This window comes from Euprymna scolopes, chromosome 1 (genome assembly GCF_053919585.1).
Source record: "Euprymna scolopes isolate OS-2025 chromosome 1, ASM5391958v1, whole genome shotgun sequence".
In the NCBI taxonomy this organism is placed as follows: Eukaryota; Metazoa; Mollusca; class Cephalopoda; order Sepiida; family Sepiolidae; genus Euprymna; species Euprymna scolopes.
In genome coordinates, this window is record NC_136482.1 from 8,945,375 (window position 1) to 8,960,751 (window position 15,377).

At 33.0% G+C, this 15,377-nt stretch overlaps 1 protein-coding gene, 1 long non-coding RNA gene and 2 pseudogenes across 3 annotated transcripts in view; 3 read left to right on the forward strand and 1 right to left on the reverse strand.

Moving 5' to 3' along the window:
- LOC145277731 (protein kinase C delta type-like) overlaps positions 1-15,377 on the forward strand; it is a 433,752-nt gene that overhangs the window by 194,780 nt on the left and 223,595 nt on the right. The window lies entirely within an intron of this gene.
- The window catches only part of LOC145278049 (uncharacterized), a 94,990-nt gene that overhangs the window by 34,072 nt on the left and 45,541 nt on the right, over positions 1-15,377 (reverse strand). The window lies entirely within an intron of this gene.
- Positions 641-774, forward strand: LOC145284548 (U2 spliceosomal RNA; annotated as a pseudogene).
- Positions 6,752-6,885, forward strand: LOC145284554 (U2 spliceosomal RNA; annotated as a pseudogene).

Genomic DNA, 15,377 nt, shown 5'->3' on the forward strand with positions numbered 1-15,377 from the left:
GTTGAGAATTGTTGTCTCTCTCTCTCTCTCTCTCTCTGGCTACCTCACACACACACACATTTTCACTTTTATAGATATAATAGATAGATTATGCTAGATATATTTCCATATGTCTGAATACCCTATATACAAACTTTCAAATCTGTAGATAAAAAATTTGTTGAGTATATAGGTTGAGAATTGTTCTCTCTCTCTCACACGAAACTGTGCACTCGGCTTCTTCCCCCCCTTCCCACCCCAAATGCTTGGGAAACTGTGCACTGTTTTTGTTGGTTTTCAAGCTGCCTCTTCCCCCCCCCACACACACACAGTTTAACAGTAGTAGGAGGTCAAGAGAAAGAGGGTGAGAGAGAGAGAAGAGTAAGTTGGTGAGAGAGAGAGAAAAGAGAAAGAGGGTGTTGGTTTTATATTTTTATTATCGTCTAATATTTTGAAAGCTGAATTTCTAATAAAATGTGCATCTATAGGAGATAATGCCTGGGAATGTGTTCCCCCCCCCCCACAGTTTAACAGTGGTGTGACGTCAAGAGAAAGAGGGTGAGAGAGAGGGAAGAGTAAGTGGGTGAGAGAGAGAGAGAAAGAGAGAGAAAAAAAAGAAAGACGGTGTTGGTTTTATGAAAAAAGTTGTTATTTACAATTGTTCGCATTCTTGGCCTTTTGGTCAAGATCAAAGTGTAGTATCTGTTCTTCAGATGCTGCACTTCTATTTCTTGTTCTCTTTCGGTGGAGGAGAAATCCTCCACGACTGAGACAATTTTTATTTTTGTACCTTTTCTCCACGTTAAAAAACGACCCTGGTGTCTAACTCTGTCCCGTGGGGAGGCATAGTAAATAGGTACAATTGTTCGCCATTAGTGGATGTTGACGTCACGTCACGTGACATGACTAAGCGTTTTTTTTTTTTTAGTATGAATAACATTTTTTGTTTTAATTATAAAGTCTACACTTAATTTTATAGAAAATGATGTATATATAATAGAAAAAAAAAATTACTGGTTTTGTTGGATTCAAGTGGATCCCCCCCTCCAGTTTAAGAGATAGCAGGTCACGTGGTAATATACAAAATGGCTAGCGTAAATATAAAGATCGGTTTTTTTATCGACGAATATTTTGAAAGCTGAATTTTTTTTTTATTCCTGTACATTTTTTCCTGATATTTTTCGTTAAAACTCTTGTATAAATACTATTTTTAACCAGTTAAATACGCTGGAGACATTGTCATGGAATTTAATAATCTCTAGAACAAAGCAGAAGAGAAATTACAAAAGTATCGGTAAAACAAAGTGTTTGTTTACATTTGTTCGCCATTACTGGATGTTGACGTCACGTCACGTGACATGACTAAGCGTTTTTGGATTATGTAATATTAACATTAAAATGACAGGTTTTTTGGGGGCCCCCCCTAGGAGAGAAATGATCAGTTCACCCCCTTTTAATGGTCCGTTTGGTGTGGAATTTCGATATTTGTCATGCGGGTGATCAAGGTTCAATATGATACATAATTTGTCAACTTTGGTTGTGTCTGTCAAAAGTTTGAGCTGACGTCACGTCACGTGACACGTATTGAATAACGTTAAAATGACAGGTTTTTTGGGGGGCCCCCCTAGGAGAAAAACGATCAGTTGACCCCTTTCTACTGGTCCGTTTGACGTGAAATTTCGATATTTGTCATCCGGGTGATCAAGGTGCAATATGATACCAAATTTGTCAACTCTGGTTCCGTCTTTCAAAAGTTTTAGCGTTACAAACAAACATACATACATACATACATACATACATACATACACACCGATTTTTGCCTTTTATATATATAGAAGATGTAGTGGCCTTTTCCTAGATACCTATTGCTAAAAATTATACTTTCATTTTGTTAGAAAAATCTCTCTTCAGATGCCCTGCATCATTCAAAATAAAAACAAATATTTTTATAATTGTTTCAGTATATTGCTACACAATGTGAAAGTTTTTAACGTTTGTAAAAAAAATCATGAATGTGCTTATATTGCAAAAAAGAAAATATCAGTGCACAGTATTGAAAGTGTTTGAGATTCAAAAGTCTGTAACATTTCTACTAACTTCATAAGATGTCATGTGAGAAACTGAATTGAATATCAAGACATTATCTGAAGCGTTTTTATTTTGGTGTAACATATGTGTTTACAGTGAACCTTAACTTTTAATAAACAGATTGGTATGCAATGACATAGGCTAAGAATCTTTAACAAAATATATATAAATTGGAAAAATGTGTGAACAAATGAAAAAAAAATGATCCGCTCCACTTGATGACATCAAGCACAGTAATATTTTAGTGAAGAAAATATGAAATTGATGTTCAGTGATTAGTTTGGATGAATGAGAAAATGTAATTGTTTGATGCATAAAAATAACTCAGTTACTGTATTTGATATTAAGCAGCAAAATATAGTGATTTGAATATTTGGGAAAACATCAAACCAGATTATGTAAAAAGAAAAAAAAAAGATGAAATTAGAAAATATATATTTTATGTTTATGAGTTCTGCCAATCAAAATTTTGTGGCAGAAATTGGGTGATTACCATGCAATTTTATTTTGGTAAAATTCTTAAATTATTAGAATGTTTATTATAATTTCTAATTAGTGACTTGTTATAATCAAAATCCGCCCTAAAGAGTGTCCTTTCTTTTATTAGGTATCAGAGTAGGTATCAAGATTTCTACTTCTATACAAATGTGATATTTCAGATCTGTACATAAAAAATTTGTTGAATATATAGGTTGAGAATTGTTCTGTGTCGCTCTCTCTCACACACACACGCATTCTCACTTTTATAGATATAATAGATAGATTACTCTAGATATATTTCCATATGTCTGAATACCCTATATACAAATTTTCAAATCTGTAGATAAAAAAATTTGTTGAGTATATAGGTTGAAAATTGTTCTCTCTCTCTCACACACACATTCTCAATTTTAGAGATATAATAGATAGATTATGCTAGATATATTTCCATATGTCTGAATACCCTATATACAAATTTTCTAATCTGTAGATCAAATATTTGTTGAATATATAGGTTGAAAATTGTTCTTACTCTCTCTCTCTCTCTCTCTGGCTACCTCACACACACATTCTAACTTTTATAGATATAATAGATAGATTATGCTAGATATATTTCCATATGTGTGAATACCCTATATACAAATTTTCTAATTTGTAGATAAAAAATTTGTAGAGTGCATAGGTTGAGAATTGTTCTCTCTATCTCTCACACACACACATTCTAACTTTTAAAGATATAATAGATTATGCTAGATATATTTCGATATTTCTGAATACCCTATATATAAAAATTTGTTGAATGTATCGGTTGAGAACTGTTCTCTCTCTCTCTCTCTCTCTCTCGCTCACACACACACATTCTCACTTTTATAGATATAATAGAAAGATTATCCTAGATATATTTCTATTTGTATGAATACTCTATATACACATTTTAAAATCTGTAGATAAAGAATTTGTTGAGTATATGGGTTGAGAATTGTTCTCTCTCTCTCTCTCTCTCTCTCTCACACACACACACACACATTCTCACTTTTATAGATATAATAGATTATGCTAGATATATTTCCATATGTCTGAATACCCTATATACAAATTTTCAAATCTGTAGATAAAAAATTTGTTGAGTATATAGGTTGAGAATTGTTCTCTCTCTCTCTATCACACACATTCTCACTTTTATAGATATAATAGACAGATTATGCCAGATATATTAAAATATGTCTGAATGCCCAATATACAAATTTTGAAATCTGTAGATAAAAAATTTGTTGTATACATAGGTTGACAATTGTCCTCTCTCTCACACACACACACATTCTCACTTTTATACATATAATAGATAGATTATGCTAGATATATTTCTATATGTCTGAACACCCTATATACAAATGTTCAAATCTGTGGATAAAAAATTTGTTGAATGTATAGGTTGAGAATTTTTATCTCTCTCTTTTTCTCTCTCTCTCGCTATCTCACACACACGTATTCTCACTTTTATAGATAAAATAGATAGATTATGCTAGATATATTTCCATATGTCTGAATACCCTATATACAAAGTTTCAAATCTGTAGATAAAAAATTTGTTGAATATATAGGTTTAGAATTGTTCTCTCTCTCTCTCACACACACATTCTAACTTTTGTAGTTATAATAGATAGATTATGCTAGATATATTTCCATATGTCTGAATACCCTATATACAAATTTTCTAAACTGTAGGTAAAAAATTTGTTGAGTATGTAGGTTAAGAATTGTTCTCTCTCTCTCTCACACACACACACACACACAAGTTCTCACTTTTATAGATATAATAGATAGATTATGCTAGATATATTTCTATATGTCTGCCTACCCTATATACAAATTTCTAAATCTGTGCCCAAAAATGTGTGGAATATATAGGTTGAGAATTGTTCTCTCTCTCTCTCTCTCTCACACATATTCTCACTTTTATAGGTTTATATATGCTTTTTTTTTTATAGGTTTTATAGGTGTGAATTTGAGTGATGGAAAGAGCAAAAAATTCTCAACCTATATAGGTTGAGAATTTTTTGCTCTTTCCATCACTCAAATTCACACTTTTATAGATATAATACATAGATTATGCCAGATATATTTACATATGTCTGAATACCCAATATACACATTTTCAAATCTGTAGATAAAAAATTAGTTGAATATATAGGTTGAGAATTGTTCTCTCTCTCTCTCTTTCTCTCTCTCTCTCACACACACATTCTCACTTTTATAGATATAATAGATAGATTATGCTAGATATATTTCCATACGTCTGAATACCCTATATCCAAATTTTCTAATATGTAGATAAAAAATTTGTTGAATATATAGGGTGAGAATTTTCCTTCCTCTCTTTCTCTCTCTCTCTTTCTCACACACACACAAGCTGAAAATTGTTCTCTCTCTCTCTCTGACTCTCTCTCTCTCTCTCTCTCACACACACACATGGTCATTTTATAGATATAATAGATAGGTTATGCTAGATATATTTCTATATGTCTGAATACCCTATATACAAATTTTTAAATCTGTAGATAAAAAATTTGTTGAGTATATAGGTTGAGAATTGTTCTTTCTCTCTCTCTCACACACACATTCTCACTTTTATAGATATAATAGATTATGCTAGATATATTTCCAAATGTCTGAATACCCTATATACAAATTTTCAAATCTGTAAAGATAGAATTTGTTGAATATATAGGTTGAGAATTGTTCTCTCTCTCTCTCTTTCACACACATTCTCACTTTTATAGATATAATAGATAGATTATGCTAGATATATTTCCATATGTCTGAATACCCTATATACAAATTTTCTAATCGGTAGATAAAAAATTTGTTGAATATATAGGGAGAGAATTGTACTTACTCTCTCTCTCTCTCTCTCTCTCTCTCTCACGCACACATTCTCACTTTTATGGATATAATAGATAGATTATGCTGGATATATTTCCATATGTCTGAATACCCTATATACAAATGGTCAAATCTGTAGATAACAAATTTATTGAATAGATAGGTTGAGAATTGTTCTCTCTCTCTCTCTCGCAACCTTACACACACAACCACACGCAAACATTCTGACTTTTATAGATATAATAGATCGATTATGCTAGATATATTTCCATATGTCTGAATACCCAATATACAAATTTTCAAATCTGTAGGTAAAAAATTTGTTGAATATATAGGTTGAGAATTGTTCTCTCTCTCTCACACACTCACATTCTCACTTTTATAGATATAATGTATAGATTATGCTAGATATATTTCTATATGTCTGAATACCCTATATACAAAGTTTAAAATCCGTAGATAAAAATACGTTGAGTATATAGGTTGAGAATTGTTCTCTCTCTCTCTTACGCACACACACACACACACACACACACACACGCACACACATTTTCACTTTTATAGATATAATAGATAGATTATGCTAGATATATTTCCATATGTCTGAATACCCTATATACAAATTTTCAAATCTGTAGATAAAAAATGTATTGAATATATAGGTTGAGAATTGTTGTCTCTCTCTCTCTCTCTCTCTCTCTCTCTCTCTCTCTCTCTCTGGCTACCTCACACACACACACATTTTCACTTTTATAGATATAATAGATAGATTATGCTAGATATATTTCCATATGTCTGAATACCCTATATACAAACTTTCAAATCTGTAGATAAAAAATTTGTTGATTATATAGGTTGAGAATTGTTATCTCTCTCTCACACGAAACTGTGCGCTCGGCTTCTTCCCCCCCTTCCCACCCCAAATGCTTGGGAAACTGTGCACTGTTTTTGTTGGTTTTCAAGCTGCCTCTTCCCCCCCCCCACACACACACACAGTTTAACAGTAGTAGGAGGTCAAGAGAAAGAGGGTGAGAGAGAGAGAAGAGTAAGTTGGTGAGAGAGAGAGAAAAGAGAAAGAGGGTGTTGGTTTTATATTTTTATTATCGTCTAATATTTTGAAAGCTGAATTTCTAATAAAATGTGCATCTATAGGAGATAATGCCTGGGAATGTGTTCCCCCCCCCCACAGTTTAACAGTGGTGTGACGTCAAGAGAAAGAGGGTGAGAGAGAGGGAAGAGTAAGTGGGTGAGAGAGAGAAAGAGAGAGAAAAAAAAAGAAAGACGGTGTTGGTTTTGTGAAAAAAGTTGTTATTTACAATTGTTCGCATTCTTGGCCTTTTGGTCAAGATCAAAGTGTAGTATCTGTTCTTCAGATGCTGCACTTCTATTTCTTGTTCTCTTTCGGTGGAGGAGAAATCCTCCACGACTGAGACAATTTTTATTTTTGTACCTTTTCTCCACGTTAAAAAACGACCCTGGTGTCTAACTCTGTCCCGTGGGGAGGCATAGTAAATAGGTACAATTGTTCGCCATTAGTGGATGTTGACGTCACGTCACGTGACATGACTAAGCGTTTTTTTTTTTTAGTATGAATAACATTTTTTGTTTTAATTATAAAGTCTACACTTAATTTTATAGAAAATGATGTATATATAATAGAAAAAAAAAATTACTGGTTTTGTTGGATTCAAGTGGATCCCCCCCCTCCAGTTTAAGAGATAGCAGGTCACGTGGTAATATACAAAATGGCTAGCGTAAATATAAAGATCGGTTTTTTTATCGACGAATATTTTGAAAGCTGAATTTTTTTTTATTCCTGTACATTTTTTCCTGATATTTTTCGTTAAAACTCTTGTATAAATACTATTTTTAACCAGTTAAATACGTTGGAGACATTGTCATGGAGTTTAATAATCTCTAGAACAAAGCAGAAGAGAAATTACAAAAGTATCGGTAAAACAAAGTGTTTGTTTACATTTGTTCGCCATTACTGGATGTTGACGTCACGTCACGTGACATGACTAAGCGTTTTTGGATTATGTAATATTAACATTAAAATGACAGGTTTTTTGGGGGGCCCCCCTAGGAGAGAAATGATCAGTTCACCCCCTTTTAATGGTCCGTTTGGTGTGGAATTTCGATATTTGTCATGCGGGTGATCAAGGTTCAATATGATACATAATTTGTCAACTTTGGTTGTGTCTGTCAAAAGTTTGAGCTGACGTCACGTCACGTGACACGTATTGAATAACGGTAAAATGACAGGTTTTTTGGGGGGCCCCCCTAGGAGAAAAACGATCAGTTGACCCCTTTCTACTGGTCCGTTTGACGTGAAATTTCGATATTTGTCATCCGGGTGATCAAGGTGCAATATGATACCAAATTTGTCAACTCTGGTTCCGTCTTTCAAAAGTTTTAGCGTTACAAACAAACATACATACATACATACATACATACATACATACACACCGATTTTTGCCTTTTATATATATAGATGTGAGTTAATCAATGTTTGTTTTGCCAAGGCTTTTTTTGCTATATATTTTTAACTAGAACAATACTCATCCTAGGATGTGTGAAATGAATTCCCCTGAACAGAGCAGTTTTACACCATTCTTATGGAGATTAAAACTTAAATTTAAGGCTAAAGCATAAGGGGACTTAAGAAGAAATTGAAAGTCACAGAACTTTGCTTATATGGATCACATTCTAAGCAAACCTGAATCATTTTAATTTTTAAATGGGCGATTATGCCCCCTCCGAAATCCCTAAAGAATCTTTATAAAATCCCTAAAGAATCTTTATAAAATCCCTAAAGAATCTTTATAAAATCCCTAAAGAATCTTTATAAAATCCCTAAAGAATCTTTATAAAATCCCTAAAGAATCCTTTATAAAATCCCTAAAGAATCTTTATAAAATCCCTAAAGAATCTTTATAAAATCCCTAAAGAATCTTTATAAAATCCCTAAAGAATCCTTTATAAAATCCCTAAAGAATCCTTTATAAAATCCCTAAAGAATCTTTATAAAATCCCTAAAGAATCCTTTATAAAATCCCTAAAGAATCTTTATAAAATCCCTAAAGAATCTTTATAAAATCCCTAAAGAATCTTTATAAAATCCCTAAAGAATCTTTATAAAATCCCTAAAGAATCTTTTATAAAATCCCTAAAGAATCCTTTATAAAATCCCTAAAGAATCCTTTATAAAATCCCTAAAGAATCTTTATAAAATCCCTAAAGAATCCTTTATAAAATCCCTAAAGAATCTTTATAAAATCCCTAAAGAATCCTTTATAAAATCCCTAAAGAATCTTTATAAAATCCCTAAAGAATCCTTTATAAAATCCCTAAAGAATCTTTATAAAATCCCTAAAGAATCCTTTATAAAATCCCTAAAGAATCTTTATAAAATCCCTAAAGAATCTTTATAAAATCCCTAAAGAATCCTTTATAAAATCCCTAAAGAATCCTTTATAAAATCCCTAAAGAATCTTTATAAAATCCCTAAAGAATCCTTTATAAAATCCCTAAAGAATCTTTATAAAATCCCTAAAGAATCCTTTATAAAATCCCTAAAGAATCTTTATAAAATCCCTAAAGAATCCTTTATAAAATCCCTAAAGAATCTTTATAAAATCCCTAAAGAATCCTTTATAAAATCCCTAAAGAATCTTTATAAAATCCCTAAAGAATCTTTATAAAATCCCTAAAGAATCTTTATAAAATCCCTAAAGAATCTTTATAAAATCCCTAAAGAATCTTTATAAAATCCCTAAAGAATCTTTATAAAATCCCTAAAGAATCCTTTATAAAATCCCTAAAGAATCTTTATAAAATCCCTAAAGAATCCTTTATAAAATCCCTAAAGAATCCTTTATAAAATCCCTAAAGAATCCTTTATAAAATCCCTAAAGAATCCTTTATAAAATCCCTAAAGAATCTTTATAAAATCCCTAAAGAATCCTTTATAAAATCCCTAAAGAATCCTTTATAAAATCCCTAAAGAATCCTTTATAAAATCCCTAAAGAATCTTTATAAAATCCCTAAAGAATCCTTTATAAAATCCCTAAAGAATCCTTTATAAAATCCCTAAAGAATCTTTATAAAATCCCTAAAGAATCCTTTATAAAATCCCTAAAGAATCCTTTATAAAATCCCTAAAGAATCCTTTATAAAATCCCTAAAGAATCCTTTATAAAATCCCTAAAGAATCTTTATAAAATCCCTAAAGAATCCTTTATAAAATCCCTAAAGAATCCTTTATAAAATCCCTAAAGAATCCTTTATAAAATCCCTAAAGAATCTTTATAAAATCCCTAAAGAATCCTTTATAAAATCCCTAAAGAATCCTTTATAAAATCCCTAAAGAATCCTTTATAAAATCCCTAAAGAATCTTTATAAAATCCCTAAAGAATCTTTATAAAATCCCTAAAGAATCCTTTATAAAATCCCTAAAGAATCCTTTATAAAATCCCTAAAGAATCCTTTATAAAATCCCTAAAGAATCTTTATAAAATCCCTAAAGAATCCTTTATAAAATCCCTAAAGAATCCTTTATAAAATCCCTAAAGAATCCTTTATAAAATCCCTAAAGAATCCTTTATAAAATCCCTAAAGAATCCTTTAGTGTGAAACTCAAACTGAAATACACTTTCTTTGCTTTCCATTTAGAATCAGTGTATCATCTGTTCTCTTTGGTCAGAATATGGAAATCTTTCTTGGCTAGGCAGGAGAGAGAGAAAGATAATACAAAGAGGTAGAGAAGTTTTTAAAGAAAGATGAGTACTTCTGCAGTTTATGAACTGTACTGAAATAAAATTATTTAGAAACCTATTCTTAACATAGGATGGTGGTGGGAGCTTTGTTAACTATTCTGTATTCTCATGTAACAATTTAATAAACAAAAGATGCCATAACAATTGTAGCACTACCCCTTCTTCTCTTTAGCCTCTCTCTCACAAACGTGATGTTGCTACTCTCAGTCTTTTCTATAAATTGTCTATTCTCTGATTTCTTTGTTCCAGTTCCTTTGATTTAGTGGTTTCCATCAATTCACTGTTTTGATTCCTCATTGTAATACGGCCTCCAATTCCAGTAGCTTCTTTCCAAGAATTGCAAACTTGTGGAACTGCTGACCCCCCGGGCATAACTTTAATTCTGAATGGCTAAATATTCTGCAGTATTTTTTTTTATTTGTTTATATATATATATATATATGTATATATATATACACACATAATCCAGTTCTGTATACTTTCATATTCTAATATTTCTCCATTTGTTTTGGATTAAAAAAAACTGCATTTGCAAGAGTTGCTTCCCTTGAGATTTACATTTCGATGACAATGCTAAATGTTTTTTCTTACTGACAGCATATTAGTCATCGATCTAGTTCTAAAAACTGCTCCCAGAGAGCAGCACTACAACTGTACCAAGCAGAGGGTCACAGTCAAGCTTTCATGACTACATGATTGAAGGAGTTACAAAAGGAGCATAATAATTTGGGGGATCTGCGTTAGGCATTTTAAAGAAACTGCACCCCTTAAGTGAAGTTGATATCAGTTCTCATTTTTGTCACAAGTTGGGTAAATTCGCAATTGTATATCCCAGGCGTACCTGTTATTGTTCGAATTCGCGAATAAGTAGAATTAAATACATATTCTTTTGGGCTACATAATTGGAAGGGTTGCACATAAAGCTGAAAATTTTTTGTCACGCTTTTTTGAAAAAATGGATGCCTGGTGTAATTCACCGCTTGTTTTTGTCGTCACTCATGTAAAGATGAAAATCCCACATGATCTTTTAATTAGCAAGAATATCTGTTATTGTGTTTAGCAACAAATTCACGGAATTAAATATTACAGAAATTCTTCTTTTTTTTTTTAATCATATACATCATAAGAGGTGCAGAGTCTATTGAAAAGAAAATCTCTCAATCCTATGAATATACAACTGTGTATATATAATATATATGCGTCCATTTTAGTGTGAATGCAGCATTCTAACTTCCAGTTGTTGAATGCTCCCTGACTGTTTACTCTGAATGTTCACAGATGTGGCATTTATAGGCACTTTCCTTCAATTCTTGTGTTAATTACCGGTGGTCTTGAAGTAAGATGCTAACCTACAAAGTCAAGGGTGACTTTGTGACTAGGTTCAAATCTCCCGACCAGCAGTAATTATCACTTCCTATACTAATGATTGCGTAAGCATGAAATGCTAGTCGATATAAAAATATTTAAAAATATTGTAGTTGGAAATATCTATTTCTATCTATAATATTTTTAAATAAATAAATTATGTCATCCTTTTAAGAAACTTGTTTCTTATCGTTGAGCACTTTCAGTTGTAATAAAGTCGGTCAACTTAGCTCATATGCATACATTGTCATTATATGACTAGGTCACTCTGACTGACGTTAAAAGCATTTAAAAAGAATAAACGTTTAATTTCAACTGTATCTCTTGCAGTTGTCGGTAGCCAAGTGGTTCAGGTCCTTGCTAATGAAGCCAGACATGACTTCTGTTGCCTGTTGTCTCTCGACTGGCGTTAATCGTGAAACCCTGCACTGATGATTCCTGAAAGGATGAACCACTAGTGTCTATAGGTATTTAATTATTATAGTAAATATATATATATATATATATATTTGATTGTGAGATGATAATAATTTGTTCCACAATCAGACAACACTGCAGTTCATACAAACCATGAAAGCCGTAGACTGGATGCCTTAAACAAGAGTTTCGCCCTCATTTGGGCTCAACAATAGAACATATCCAAACTCAGGATTCTACTTTCAGTCTGTGCCTTTTTTTTTTTTTTTTTACATAGGCATCACCACATTATCAAGGCCCAGAGGCCACTCAAGGATAAGGGTTAAAGAGTGTACAGTAGAAATTGGTCAATATAGTAATCATTAGTAATGAAAATTTGGTAAATTTAATAACTTATATGGAACGGCTCATCAAGAACTTATTTACTTTAGACTTGAACACAACCATATTGTAGTCAGCCGGAAAGCAGGAAAACGGAAGACAATTCCACAGGCGTGCAGTTCTAAGAAAGAAGCTTTGTTCATGGAATCTACGTTTAGGTTTAGGCACAGATAAAGAGTGGGGGAAATTATTGATAGTGTTTACAGCTAGACGAGTGTTTCTTGTGAAAGTTTGGCGAGGGGGGACCATAGATTGAAGCTCAGTTGAACACTTTCCATGAAAATAACGATACATCAGAGACAAACTCGCAACATCTCTTCTGTGAGATAGAGGTTGCAAGGAGGAGAAAAGGACATCTCCTACGAGGCTACGAAGTCTATTTTGAACTCTATCAAGGCAGGACAAGTCCTTTCTAGCAGCTCCTGCCCAGATGTGGCAACAGTATTCCATCCTTGGACGTACCTGGCTCTTATATAGGTAGAGAATAGCATCAGCAGTGAGATATCTACTGGATCGATAGAAAGATCCCACCATTTTTCCAGCGGCCTTGGCAACAGATTTGATATACGTGTTCCATTTAAGATCAGGAGTAATGGTCAAGCCCAGAAGCTTTTACGGTTTGTGTGAGCTGCAGCATTATTTGATTGTGGAAATTATTATAGATGATCTCACATTCAATAAATCCAATATTAATTTGCTTGCTTGTTGAATGCGTAAAGTCCTTCTTGTGAGACACCAGCCTGGGTTCTTAATAGTTAGCTGACTACACCCCTTGTTGAGATGAAGAAGGTTTATTCCACAGTCGGACTTCACCGTGGTTTCATTGATCCGAAATAACTTTCTTGTATGTGACTGTCTTTTCAATGAGCACACTTCATGTGTGTATTTTGTCTTTATGGGATTCTTTGACAATCGAATGACGTAAAGTAAAAGAAAAAGGGAGACGAAAGATGAGAGTAAAAAGAAAAAGAAGGGGAAAAGGATAGGAGGAAGGGAGAGAAGAGAAAGATGTCTAATGCGGACCAAACGTTTACCGATTCTGTAGAGTTTTTTTCCCTTTAAACCCAATTTTCAGCATAGTGTATTTTGTAAATTTTTGAGGAGAATAGAAAGTGGATGTTAAATTAACTTTCAGCAACCTCATAATTCTAGTTTTCCTTATTTTATCCCTTAGTTCTCATATTCCATGAGCGATGTTTCTGACAAAAAAGGAAGAATGGCTGTTTTCTAAGTTAAGTTATCCATCTAACATTTATCGTTGTCTAGTTTTTGACCTTGAAGTAGTATTTTTTATTTATTTTCTTTTTCGTTCCTGACATCGAATGGTTTCATATCTTGTCTGGAGCTACCCCTTCGCCAAATCAGAATCAAAGTAACTAAAAATTATCAATCTTTTTATCAACTCAAATTCAAAGGATTCTTATCTGATGAGTACACAAAATAACCTGAATTTTCTTAACTTTTTTCATTAATTTCTAATAAACTTTTTTCTATTTTGTTTCTCTATGGTTATTTCTATCTGTATATATCATAAAAATGATCCTGTCTCTGTCTGTCAATTTTTTGAAACTTGACATGGATGGGGGGGGGTCGGGCCTGTAGAACAAATTTGATTTGTTTTTTAGCCGATAAAAACAGAAATTGAAACTTGGCTGGTGTAACGTGGCTGGTTACCTTTAATGCATCTAAAACCAAACTCCTATCTTTACATCATCAACGCTCTGATCCCCATCTGGCATCAATTGAAATGGAGGGATCTCGTCTAGGAAAAGCCCCATGTTTTGACAAGCTTCTGGGTTTGTCCTTTACTCCTGATCTGAAATGGTACACGTACATCAAGTCTGTTGCCAAGGTCGCTGGAAAGATGGTAGGACCCTTCTACCGCTCCAGAAGATATCTCACTACTGATCCAATTCTCTATCTATATAAAAGCCAAGTATGTCCAAGGATGGAATACTGCTGCCATATCTGGGCAGGAGCTGCTAAAAACAGCCTATCCTGCCTTGACAGAGTACAAAATAGACTTCATGGCTTAGTGGGTGATGCCCTCTTCTCTACCCTGTAACCTCTCTCCCACAGAAGAGACGTTGCGAGCCTATCCTTGTTTTATCGTTATTTCCATGGCAGGTGCTTGTCTCTGGTCCCCCCCTCGCCAATCTCTGGTCCCCCCTCGCCAATCCTTCACGTAAAACACTCGTCTAGCTGAATCCACTGTGAAAAGTTTCCCCCACTCTTTATCTGTGCCTAAATCAAAACGTAGATTCCATGAACAAAGCTTCTTTCTTAGAACTGCACGCCTGTGGAACTCTGTTCTGTCTGCCTGCTTTCCACCTGACTACAACTTGGATGTGTTCAAGTCCAACGTTAACAAATTCCTAATGAACCGCCCTCTTAAGTAAACACTTCATTAAATCTCCACACTAACATACTGTACTTGCAATAACCCTTATCCCTGAGTGGCTTCCGGGCCTTGATAAGTGGTGACCATCATGTAAAAAAAAAAAAAAAAAAGTCAACTTAATTTGTATCCTTTACGCATTCACAAATATACAGTTATATGTTCAAGTGCGCTAATTTTTTAAAGTTTTGCTGTGTGTCCTTATATTATATGGTAACAAATACCGCTGCAGGGTTAAATGTTTTTCTAAATGTTTTGGTTTCGATTCTAACTGATGGCACCTAAGTCATGTTTTCTTTTTTTTCTTTTGAAATCACTTCTAAATATTGGGTACAATATAATAATCAATAGAAAATTGACTCTCTAATGATAAATACGAAATCTATTTAAGTGTATTTTATAACCAGACAATACCGGGCGGTCTACTTGTATAATAACAACTTTGTCTATGGTTTAACAGACAAACAAATAAAATCCGACGACCCCCACATCCCAATTTTTCAATTTTGACCCCTTAGCAGCCTTTTTTTTTTTTTTTTAAATAAAAACCAATTAAGTTTTCCACGTGTCTGAATAGCGTATATATTAAATTTCAAGTCTGTAAAT